A 13444-nucleotide genomic window follows, 5' to 3' on the forward strand; every position below is an offset into this window, starting at 1 on the left:
CAGTGTGAATATTGATGTGTTGTATCTGTCTGAGTCTATTTTTCCTGCCAGTGTGTATATTGATGTGTTGTCTGAGTCTATTTAACCTGTCAGTGTGTATATTGATGTGTTGTTTGAGTCTTATTTAACCTGTCAGTGTGAATATTGATGTGTTGTCTGAGTCTATTTAACATGTCAGTGTGAATATAGATGTATCTTTCTGAGTCTATTTAACCTGTCAGTGTGAATATTGATGTGTTGTCTGAGTCTATTTAACCTGTCAGTGTGAATATTGATGTATCTGTCTGAGTCTATTTAACCTGTCAGTGTGAATATTGATGTGTTGTCTGAGTCTATTTAACCTGTCAGTGTGAATATTGATATATCTGTCTGAGTCTATTTAACCTGTCAGTGTGAATATTTATGTGTTGTCTGAGTCTATTTAACCTTTCAGTGTGTATATTGATGTGTTGTCTGAGTCTATTTAACCTGTCAGTGTGAATATTGATGTGTTGTCTGAGTCTATTTAACCTGTCAGTGTGAATATTGATGTGTTGTCTGAGTCTATTTATCCTGTCAGTGTGAATATTGATGTGTTGTAGCTGTCTGAGTCTATTTAACCTGTCAGTGTGAATATTGATGTGTTGTCTGAGTCTATTTAACCTGTCAGTGTGAATATTTATGTTTTGTCTGAGTCTATTTAACCTGTCAGTGTGAATATTGATGTGTTTTCTGAGTCTATTTATCCTGTCAGTGTGTATATTGATGTGATGTCTGAGTCTATTTAACCTGTCAGTGTGTATATTGATGTGTAGTCTGAGTCTATTTAACCTGTCAGTGTGTATATTGATGTGTTGTCTGAGTCTATTTAACCTGTCAGTGTGAATATTGATGTGTTGTCTGAGTCTATTTCACCTGTCAGTGTGAATATTGATGTGTTGTCTGAGTCTATTTAACCTGTCAGTGTGAATATTGATGTGTTGTATCTGTCTATTTAACCTGTCAGTGTGTATATTGATGTGTTGTATCTGTCTATTTAACCTGTCAGTGTGTATATTGATGTGTTGTAGCTGTCTGAGTCTATTTAACCTGTCAGTGTGTATATTTATGTATCTGTCTGAGTCTATTTAACCTGTCAGTGTGAATATTGATGTGTTGTCTGAGTCTATTTAACCTGTCAGTGTGTATATTGATGTGTTGTCTGAGTCTATTTAACCTGTCAGTGTGAATATTGATGTGTTGTCTGAGTCTATTTAACCTGTCAGTGTGAATATTGATGTGTTGTCCGAGTCTATTTATTCTGTCAGTGTGAATATTGATGTGTTGTATCTGGCTGAGTCTATTTTTCCTGCCAGTGTGTATATTGATGTGTTGTCTGAGTCTATTTAACCTGTCAGTGTGTATATTGATGTGTTGTTTGAGTCTTATTTAACCTGTCAGTGTGAATATTGATGTGTTGTCTGAGTCTATTTAACATGTCAGTGTGAATATTGATGTATCTTTCTGAGTCTATTTAACCTGTCAGTGTGAATATTGATGTGTTGTCTGAGTCTATTTAACCTGTCAGTGTGAATATTGATGTATCTGTCTGAGTCTATTTAACCTGTCAGTGTGAATATTGATGTGTTGTCTGAGTCTATTTAACCTGTCAGTGTGAATATTGATATATCTGTCTGAGTCTATTTAACCTGTCAGTGTGAATATTTATGTGTTGTCTGAGTCTATTTAACCTTTCAGTGTGTATATTGATGTGTTGTCTGAGTCTATTTAACCTGTCAGTGTGAATATTGATGTGTTGTCTGAGTCTATTTAACCTGTCAGTGTGAATATTGATGTGTTGTCTGAGTCTATTTATCCTGTCAGTGTGAATATTGATGTGTTGTAGCTGTCTGAGTCTATTTAACCTGTCAGTGTGAATATTGATGTGTTGTCTGAGTCTATTTAACCTGTCAGTGTGAATATTTATGTTTTGTCTGAGTCTATTTAACCTGTCAGTGTTAATATTGATGTGTTTTCTGAGTCTATTTATCCTGTCAGTGTGTATATTGATGTGATGTCTGAGTCTATTTAACCTGTCAAAGTGTATATTGATGTGATGTCTGAGTCTATTTAACCTGTCAGTGTGAATATTGATGTGTTGTCTGAGTCTATTTAACCTGTCAGTGTGTATATTGATGTGTTGTCTGAGTCTATTTAACCTGTCAGTGTGAATATTTATGTGTTGTCTGAGTCTATTTAACCTGTCAGTGTGAATATTGATGTGTTTTCTGAGTCTATTTATCCTGTCAGTGTGTATATTGATGTGATGTCTGAGTCTATTTAACCTGTCAGTGTGAATATTGATGTGTTGTCTGAGACTATTTAACCTGTCAGTGTGAATATTGATGTGTTGTCTGAGTCTATTTAACCTGTCAGTGTGTATATTGATGTGTTGTCTGAGTCTATTTATCTTGTCATTGTGTATATTGATGTGTTGTCTGAGTCTATTTAACCTGTCAGTGTGAGTATTGATGTGTTGTCTGAGTCTATTTAACCTGTCAGTGTGTATATTGATGTGTAGTCTGAGTCTATTTAACCTGTCAGTGTGTATATTGATGTGTTGTCTGAGTCTATTTAACATGTCAGTGTGAATATTTATGTTTTGTCTGAGTCTATTTAACCTGTCAGTGTGAATATTGATGTGTTTTCTGAGTCTATTTATCCTGTCAGTGTGTATATTGATGTGATGTCTGAGTATATTTATCTTGTCATTGTGTATATTGATGTGTTGTCTGAGTCTATTTAACCTGTCAGTGTGAGTATTGATGTGTTGTCTGAGTCTATTTAACCTGTCAGTGTGTATATTGATGTGTAGTCTGAGTCTATTTAACCTGTCAGTGTGTATATTGATGTGTTGTCTGAGTCTATTTATCCTGTCAGTGTGAATATTGATGTATATGTCTGAGTCTATTTAACCTGTCAGTGTGAATATTGATGTGTTGTCTGAGTCTATTTAACCTGTCAGTGTGTATATTGATGTGTTGTCTGAGTCTATTTAACCTGTCAGTGTGAATATTTATGTGTTGTCTGAGTCTATTTAACCTGTCAGTGTGAATATTGATGTGTTTTCTGAGTCTATTTATCCTGTCAGTGTGTATATTGATGTGATGTCTGAGTCTATTTAACCTGTCAGTGTGAATATTGATGTGTTGTCTGAGACTATTTAACCTGTCAGTGTGTATATTGATGTGTTGTCTGAGTCAATTTATCCTGTCATTGTGTATATTGATGTGTTGTCTGAGTCTATTTAACCTGTCAGTGTGAGTATTGATGTGTTGTCTGAGTCTATTTAACCTTTCAGTGTGTATATTGATGTGTAGTCTGAGTCTATTTAACCTGTCAGTGTGTATATTGATGTGTTGTCTGAGTCTATTTAACATGTCAGTGTGAATATTTATGTTTTGTCTGAGTCTATTTAACCTGTCAGTGTGAATATTGATGTGTTTTCTGAGTCTATTTATCCTGTCAGTGTGTATATTGATGTGATGTCTGAGTATATTTATCTTGTCATTGTGTATATTGATGTGTTGTCTGAGTCTATTTAACCTGTCAGTGTGAGTATTGATGTGTTGTCTGAGTCTATTTAACCTGTCAGTGTGTATATTGATGTGTAGTCTGAGTCTATTTAACCTGTCAGTGTGTATATTGATGTGTTGTCTGAGTCTATTTATCCTGTCAGTGTGAATATTGATGTATATGTCTGAGTCTATTTAACCTGTCAGTGTGAATATTGATGTGTTGTCTGAGTCTATTTAACCTGTCAGTGTGAATATTTATGTTTTGTCTGAGTCTATTTAACCTGTCAGTGTTAATATTGATGTGTTTTCTGAGTCTATTTATCCTGTCAGTGTGTATATTGATGTGATGTATGAGTCTATTTAACCTGTCAAAGTGTATATTGATGTGATGTCTGAGTCTATTTAACCTGTCAGTGTGAATATTGATGTGTTGTCTGAGTCTATTTAACCTGTCAGTGTGTATATTGATGTGTTGTCTGAGTCTATTTAACCTGTCAGTGTGAATATTTATGTGTTGTCTGAGTCTATTTAACCTGTCAGTGTGAATATTGATGTGTTTTCTGAGTCTATTTATCCTGTCAGTGTGTATATTGATGTGATGTCTGAGTCTATTTAACCTGTCAGTGTGAATATTGATGTGTTGTCTGAGACTATTTAACCTGTCAGTGTGAATATTGATGTGTTGTCTGAGTCTATTTAACCTGTCAGTGTGTATATTGATGTGTTGTCTGAGTCTATTTATCTTGTCATTGTGTATATTGATGTGTTGTCTGAGTCTATTTAACCTGTCAGTGTGAGTATTGATGTGTTGTCTGAGTCTATTTAACCTGTCAGTGTGTATATTGATGTGTAGTCTGAGTCTATTTAACCTGTCAGTGTGTATATTGATGTGTTGTCTGAGTCTATTTAACATGTCAGTGTGAATATTTATGTTTTGTCTGAGTCTATTTAACCTGTCAGTGTGAATATTGATGTGTTTTCTGAGTCTATTTATCCTGTCAGTGTGTATATTGATGTGATGTCTGAGTATATTTATCTTGTCATTGTGTATATTGATGTGTTGTCTGAGTCTATTTAACCTGTCAGTGTGAGTATTGATGTGTTGTCTGAGTCTATTTAACCTGTCAGTGTGTATATTGATGTGTAGTCTGAGTCTATTTAACCTGTCAGTGTGTATATTGATGTGTTGTCTGAGTCTATTTATCCTGTCAGTGTGAATATTGATGTATATGTCTGAGTCTATTTAACCTGTCAGTGTGAATATTGATGTGTTGTCTGAGTCAATTTAACCTGTCAGTGTGTATATTGATGTGTTGTCTGAGTCTATTTAACCTGTCAGTGTGAATATTTATGTGTTGTCTGAGTCTATTTAACCTGTCAGTGTGAATATTGATGTGTTTTCTGAGTCTATTTATCCTGTCAGTGTGTATATTGATGTGATGTCTGAGTCTATTTAACCTGTCAGTGTGAATATTGATGTGTTGTCTGAGACTATTTAACCTGTCAGTGTGTATATTGATGTGTTGTCTGAGTCAATTTATCCTGTCATTGTGTATATTGATGTGTTGTCTGAGTCTATTTAACCTGTCAGTGTGAGTATTGATGTGTTGTCTGAGTCTATTTAACCTTTCAGTGTGTATATTGATGTGTAGTCTGAGTCTATTTAACCTGTCAGTGTGTATATTGATGTGTTGTCTGAGTCTATTTAACCTGTCAGTGTGAATATTGATGTGTTGTCTGAGTCTATTTAACCTGTCAGTGTGAATATTGATGTGTTGTCTGAGTCTATTTAACCTGTCAGTGTGAATATTGATGTGTTGTATCGGTCTATTTAACCTGTCAGTGTGAATATTGATGTGTTGTAGCTGTCTGAGTCTATTTAACCTGTCAGTGTGTATATTTATGTATCTGTCTGAGTCTATTTAACCTGTCATTGTGAATATTGATGTGTTGTCTGAGTCTATTTAACCTGTCAGTGTGAATATTGATGTGTTGTATCTGTCTATTTAACCTGTCAGTGTGAATATTGATGTGTTGTAGCTGTCTGAGTCTATTTAACCTGTCAGTGTGTATATTTATGTATCTGTCTGAGTCTATTTAACCTGTCATTGTGAATATTGATGTGTTGTCTGAGTCTATTTAACCTGTCAGTGTGTATATTGATGTGTTGTCTGAGTCTATTTAACCTGTCAGTGTGTATATTGATGTGTTGTCTGAGTCTATTTAACCTGTCAGTGTGAATATTGATGTGTTGTCTGAGTCTATTTAACCTGTCAGTGTGAATATTGATGTGTTGTCTGAGTCTATTTAACCTGTCAGTGTGAATATTGATGTGTTGTATCTGTCTATTTAACCTGTCAGTGTGTATATTGATGTGTTGTAGCTGTCTGAGTCTATTTAACCTGTCAGTGTGTATATTTATGTATCTGTCTGAGTCTATTTAACCTGTCAGTGTGAATATTGATGTGTTGTCTGAGTCTATTTAACCTGTCAGTGTGAATATTGATGTGTTGTCTGAGTCTATTTAACCTGTCAGTGTGTATATTGATGTGTTGTCTGAGTCTATTTAACCTGTCAGTGTGAATATTGATGTGTTGTCTGAGTCTATTTAACCTGTCAGTGTGAATATTGATGTGTTGTCCGAGTCTATTTATTCTGTCATTGTGAATATTGATGTGTTGTATCTGTCTGAGTCTATTTTTCCTGCCAGTGTGTATATTGATGTGTTGTCTGAGTCTATTTAACCTGTCAGTGTGTATATTGATGTGTTGTTTGAGTCTTATTTAACCTGTCAGTGTGAATATTGATGTGTTGTCTGAGTCTATTTAACATGTCAGTGTGAATATTGATGTATCTTTCTGAGTCTATTTAACCTGTCAGTGTGTATATTGATGTGTTGTAGCTGTCTGAGTCTATTTAACCTGTCAGTGTGTATATTTATGTATCTGTCTGAGTCTATTTAACCTGTCAGTGTGAATATTGATGTGTTGTCTGAGTCTATTTAACCTGTCAGTGTGTATATTGATGTGTTGTCTGAGTCTATTTAACCTGTCAGTGTGAATATTGATGTGTTGTCCGAGTCTATTTATCCTGTCAGTGTGAATATTGATGTGTTGTATCTGTCTGAGTCTATTTTTCCTGCCAGTGTGTATATTGATGTGTTGTCTGAGTCTATTTAACCTGTCAGTGTGTATATTGATGTGTTGTTTGAGTCTTATTTAACCTGTCAGTGTGAATATTGATGTGTTGTCTGAGTCTATTTAACCTGTCAGTGTGAATATTGATGTATCTGTCTGAGTCTATTTAACCTGTCAGTGTGAATATTGATGTGTTGTCTGAGTCTATTTAACATGTCAGTGTGAATATTGATATATCTGTCTGAGTCTATTTAACCTGTCAGTGTGAATATTTATGTGTTGTCTGAGTCTATTTAACCTTTCAGTGTGTATATTGATGTGTTGTCTGAGTCTATTTAACCTGTCAGTGTGAATATTGATGTGTTGTCTGAGTCTATTTAACCTGTCAGTGTGAATATTGATGTGTTGTCTGAGTCTATTTATCCTGTCAGTGTGAATATTGATGTGTTGTAGCTTTCTGAGTCTATTTAACCTGTCAGTGTGAATATTGATGTGTTGTCTGAGTCTATTTAACCTGTCAGTGTGAATATTTATGTTTTGTCTGAGTCTATTTAACCTGTCAGTGTGAATATTGATGTGTTTTCTGAGTCTATTTATCCTGTCAGTGTGAATATTGATGTGATGTCTGAGTCTATTTAACCTGTCAGTGTGAATATTGATGTGTTGTCTGAGTCTATTTAACCTGTCAGTGTGTATATTGATGTGTTGTCTGAGTCTATTTAACCTGTCAGTGTGAATATTTATGTGTTGTCTGAGTCTATTTAACCTGTCAGTGTGAATATTGATGTGTTTTCTGAGTCTATTTATCCTGTCAGTGTGTATATTGATGTGATGTCTGAGTCTATTTAACCTGTCAGTGTGAATATTGATGTGTTGTCTGAGACTATTTAACCTGTCAGTGTGAATATTTATGTGTTGTCTGAGTCTATTTAACCTGTCAGTGTGAGTATTGATGTGTTGTCTGAGTCTATTTAACCTGTCAGTGTGTATATTGATGTGTAGTCTGAGTCTATTTAACCTGTCAGTGTGTATATTGATGTGTTGTCTGAGTCTATTTAACCTGTCAGTGTGTATATTGATGTGTTGTCTGAGTCTATTTAACCTGTCAGTGTGAATATTGATGTGTTGTCTGAGTCTATTTAACCTTACAGTGTGTATATTGATGTGTTGTCTGAGTCTATTTATCCTGCCAGTGTGAATATTGATGTGTTGTATCTGTCTATTTAACCTGTCAGTGTGTATATTGATGTGTTGTAGCTGTCTGAGTCTATTTAACCTGTCAGTGTGTATATTTATGTATCTGTCTGAGTCTATTTAACCTGTCAGTGTGAATATTGATGTGTTGTCTGAGTCTATTTAACCTGTCAGTGTGTATATTGATGTGTTGTCTGAGTCTATTTAACCTGTCAGTGTGTATATATTGATGTGTTGTCTGAGTCTATTTAACCTGTCAGTGTGAATATTGATGTGTTGTCTGAGTCTATTTAACCTGTCAGTGTGAATATTGATGTGTTGTCTGAGTCTATTTAACCTGTCAGTGTGAATATTGATGTGTTGTATCTGTCTATTTAACCTGTCAGTGTGTATATTGATGTGTTGTAGCTGTCTGAGTCTATTTAACCTGTCAGTGTGTATATTGATGTGTCTGTCTGAGTCTATTTAACCTGTCAGTGTGAATATTGATGTGTTGTCTGAGTCTATTTAACCTGTCAGTGTGAATATTGATGTGTTGTCTGAGTCTATTTAACCTGTCAGTGTGTATATTGATGTGTTGTCTGAGTCTATTTAACCTGTCAGTGTGAATATTGATGTGTTGTCTGAGTCTATTTAACCTGTCAGTGTGAATATTGATGTGTTGTCCGAGTCTATTTATTCTGTCAGTGTGAATATTGATGTGTTGTATCTGTCTGAGTCTATTTTTCCTGCCAGTGTGTATATTGATGTGTTGTCTGAGTCTATTTAACCTGTCAGTGTGTATATTGATGTGTTGTTTGAGTCTTATTTAACCTGTCAGTGTGAATATTGATGTGTTGTCTGAGTCTATTTAACATGTCAGTGTGAATATTGATGTATCTTTCTGAGTCTATTTAACCTGTCAGTGTGTATATTGATGTGTTGTAGCTGTCTGAGTCTATTTAACCTGTCAGTGTGTATATTTATGTATCTGTCTGAGTCTATTTAACCTGTCAGTGTGAATATTGATGTGTTGTCTGAGTCTATTTAACCTGTCAGTGTGTATATTGATGTGTTGTCTGAGTCTATTTAACCTGTCAGTGTGAATATTGATGTGTTGTCCGAGTCTATTTATCCTGTCAGTGTGAATATTGATGTGTTGTATCTGTCTGAGTCTATTTTTCCTGCCAGTGTGTATATTGATGTGTTGTCTGAGTCTATTTAACCTGTCAGTGTGTATATTGATGTGTTGTCTGAGTCTTATTTAACCTGTCAGTGTGAATATTGATGTGTTGTCTGAGTCTATTTAACCTGTCAGTGTGAATATTGATGTATCTGTCTGAGTCTATTTAACCTGTCAGTGTGAATATTGATGTGTTGTCTGAGTCTATTTAACCTGTCAGTGTGAATATTGATATATCTGTCTGAGTCTATTTAACCTGTCAGTGTGAATATTTATGTGTTGTCTGAGTCTATTTAACCTTTCAGTGTGTATATTGATGTGTTGTCTGAGTCTATTTAACCTGTCAGTGTGAATATTGATGTGTTGTCTGAGTCTATTTAACCTGTCAGTGTGAATATTGATGTGTTGTCTGAGTCTATTTATCCTGTCAGTGTGAATATTGATGTGTTGTAGCTTTCTGAGTCTATTTAACCTGTCAGTGTGAATATTGATGTGTTGTCTGAGTCTATTTAACCTGTCAGTGTGAATATTTATGTTTTGTCTGAGTCTATTTAACCTGTCAGTGTGAATATTGATGTGTTTTCTGAGTCTATTTATCCTGTCAGTGTGAATATTGATGTGATGTCTGAGTCTATTTAACCTGTCAGTGTGAATATTGATGTGTTGTCTGAGTCTATTTAACCTGTCAGTGTGTATATTGATGTGTTGTCTGAGTCTATTTAACCTGTCAGTGTGAATATTTATGTGTTGTCTGAGTCTATTTAACCTGTCAGTGTGAATATTGATGTGTTTTCTGAGTCTATTTATCCTGTCAGTGTGTATATTGATGTGATGTCTGAGTCTATTTAACCTGTCAGTGTGAATATTGATGTGTTGTCTGAGACTATTTAACCTGTCAGTGTGAATATTTATGTGTTGTCTGAGTCTATTTAACCTGTCAGTGTGAGTATTGATGTGTTGTCTGAGTCTATTTAACCTGTCAGTGTGTATATTGATGTGTAGTCTGAGTCTATTTAACCTGTCAGTGTGTATATTGATGTGTTGTCTGAGTCTATTTAACCTGTCAGTGTGTATATTGATGTGTTGTCTGAGTCTATTTAACCTGTCAGTGTGAATATTGATGTGTTGTCTGAGTCTATTTAACCTTACAGTGTGTATATTGATGTGTTGTCTGAGTCTATTTATCCTGCCAGTGTGAATATTGATGTGTTGTATCTGTCTATTTAACCTGTCAGTGTGTATATTGATGTGTTGTAGCTGTCTGAGTCTATTTAACCTGTCAGTGTGTATATTTATGTATCTGTCTGAGTCTATTTAACCTGTCAGTGTGAATATTGATGTGTTGTCTGAGTCTATTTAACCTGTCAGTGTGTATATTGATGTGTTGTCTGAGTCTATTTAACCTGTCAGTGTGTATATATTGATGTGTTGTCTGAGTCTATTTAACCTGTCAGTGTGAATATTGATGTTTTGTATCTGTCTGAGTCTATTTAACCTGTCAGTGTGTATATTGATGTGTTGTCTGAGTCTATTTAACCTGTCAGTGTGAATATTGATGTGTTGTCTGAGTCTATTTAACCTGTCAGTGTGAATATTGATGTGTTGTCTGAGTCTATTTATCCTGTCAGTGTGAATATTGATGTGTTGTATCTGTCTGAGTCTATTTTTCCTGCCAGTGTGTATTTTGATGTGTTGTCTGAGTCTATTTAACCTGTCAGTGTGTATATTGATGTGTTGTTTGAGTCTTATTTAACCTGTCAGTGTGAATATTGATGTGTTGTCTGAGTCTATTTAACATGTCAGTGTGAATATTGATGTATCTTTCTGAGTCTATTTAACCTGTCAGTGTGAATATTGATGTGTTGTCTGAGTCTATTTAACCTGTCAGTGTGAATATTGATGTATCTGTCTGAGTCTATTTATCCTGTCAGTGTGAATATTGATGTGTTGTCTGAGTCTATTTAACCTGTCAGTGTGAATATTGATGTTTTGTATCTGTCTGAGTCTATTTAACCTGTCAGTGTTAATATTGATGTGTTGTCTGAGTCTATTTAACCTGTCAGTGTGTATATTGATGTGTTGTCTGAGTCTATTTATCCTGTCAGTGTGAATATTGATGTATATGTCTGAGTCTATTTAACCTGTCAGTGTGAATATTGATGTGTTGTCTGAGTCTATTTAACCTGTCAGTGTGTATATTGATGTGTTGTCTGAGTCTATTTAACCTGTCAGTGTGTATATTGATGTGTAGTCTGAGTCTATTTAACCTGTCAGTGTGTATATTGATGTGTTGTCTGAGTCTATTTAACCTGTCAGTGTGAATATTGATGTGTTGTCTGAGTCTATTTAACCTGTCAGTGTCCATATTGATGTGTTGTCTGAGTCTATTTATCCTGTCAGTGTGTATATTGATGTGATGTCTGAGTCTATTTAACCTGTCAGTGTGAATATTGATGTGTTGTCTGAGTCTATTTAACCTGTCAGTGTGTATATTGATGTGTTGTCTGAGTCTATTTATCCTGCCAGTGTGAATATTGATGTGTTGTATCTGTCTATTTAACCTGTCAGTGTGTATATTGATGTGTTGTAGCTGTCTGAGTCTATTTAACCTGTCAGTGTGTATATTTATGTATCTGTCTGAGTCTATTTAACCTGTCAGTGTGAATATTGATGTGTTGTCTGAGTCTATTTAACCTGTCAGTGTGAATATTGAACGTGTTGTCTGAGTCTATTTAACCTGTCAGTGTGTATATTGATGTGTTGTCTGAGTCTATTTAACCTGTCAGTGTGTATATTGATGTGTAGTCTGAGTCTATTTAACCTGTCAGTGTGTATATTGATGTGTTGTCTGAGTCTATTTAACCTGTCAGTGTGTATATTGATGTGTTGTCTGAGTCTATTTAACCTGTCAGTGTGAATATTGATGTGTTGTATCTGTCTATTTAACCTGTCAGTGTGTATATTGATGTGTTGTAGCTGTCTGAGTCTATTTAACCTGTCAGTGTGTATATTTATGTATCTGTCTGAGTCTATTTAACCTGTCAGTGTGAATATTGATGTGTTGTCTGAGTCTATTTAACCTGTCAGTGTGAATATTGAACGTGTTGTCTGAGTCTATTTAACCTGTCAGTGTGTATATTGATGTGTTGTCTGAGTCTATTTAACCTGTCAGTGTGTATATTGATGTGTAGTCTGAGTCTATTTAACCTGTCAGTGTGTATATTGATGTGTTGTCTGAGTCTATTTAACCTGTCAGTGTGTATATTGATGTGTTGTCTGAGTCTATTTAACCTGTCAGTGTGAATATTGATGTGTTGTCTGAGTCTATTTAACCTTACAGTGTGTATATTGATGTGTTGTCTGAGTCTATTTATCCTGCCAGTGTGAATATTGATGTGTTGTATCTGTCTATTTAACCTGTCAGTGTGTATATTGATGTGTTGTAGCTGTCTGAGTCTATTTAACCTGTCAGTGTGTATATTTATGTATCTGTCTGAGTCTATTTAACCTGTCAGTGTGAATATTGATGTGTTGTCTGAGTCTATTTAACCTGTCAGTGTGTATATTGATGTGTTGTCTGAGTCTATTTAACCTGTCAGTGTGTATATATTGATGTGTTGTCTGAGTCTATTTAACCTGTCAGTGTGAATATTGATGTGTTGTCTGAGTCTATTTATCCTGTCAGTGTGAATATTGATGTGTTGTAGCTTTCTGAGTCTATTTAACCTGTCAGTGTGAATATTGATGTGTTGTCTGAGTCTATTTAACCTGTCAGTGTGAATATTTATGTTTTGTCTGAGTCTATTTAACCTGTCAGTGTGAATATTGATGTGTTTTCTGAGTCTATTTATCCTGTCAGTGTGAATATTGATGTGATGTCTGAGTCTATTTAACCTGTCAGTGTGAATATTGATGTGTTGTCTGAGTCTATTTAACCTGTCAGTGTGTATATTGATGTGTTGTCTGAGTCTATTTAACCTGTCAGTGTGAATATTTATGTGTTGTCTGAGTCTATTTAACCTGTCAGTGTGAATATTGATGTGTTTTCTGAGTCTATTTATCCTGTCAGTGTGTATATTGATGTGATGTCTGAGTCTATTTAACCTGTCAGTGTGAATATTGATGTGTTGTCTGAGACTATTTAACCTGTCAGTGTGAATATTTATGTGTTGTCTGAGTCTATTTAACCTGTCAGTGTGAGTATTGATGTGTTGTCTGAGTCTATTTAACCTGTCAGTGTGTATATTGATGTGTAGTCTGAGTCTATTTAACCTGTCAGTGTGTATATTGATGTGTTGTCTGAGTCTATTTAACCTGTCAGTGTGTATATTGATGTGTTGTCTGAGTCTATTTAACCTGTCAGTGTGAATATTGATGTGTTGTCTGAGTCTATTTAACCTTACAGTGTGTATATT

The sequence above is a fragment of the Salmo salar genome, unplaced genomic scaffold, assembly GCF_965601325.2.
Source record: "Salmo salar unplaced genomic scaffold, fSalSal1 ptg000229l, whole genome shotgun sequence".
Taxonomy (NCBI): Eukaryota; Metazoa; Chordata; class Actinopteri; order Salmoniformes; family Salmonidae; genus Salmo; species Salmo salar.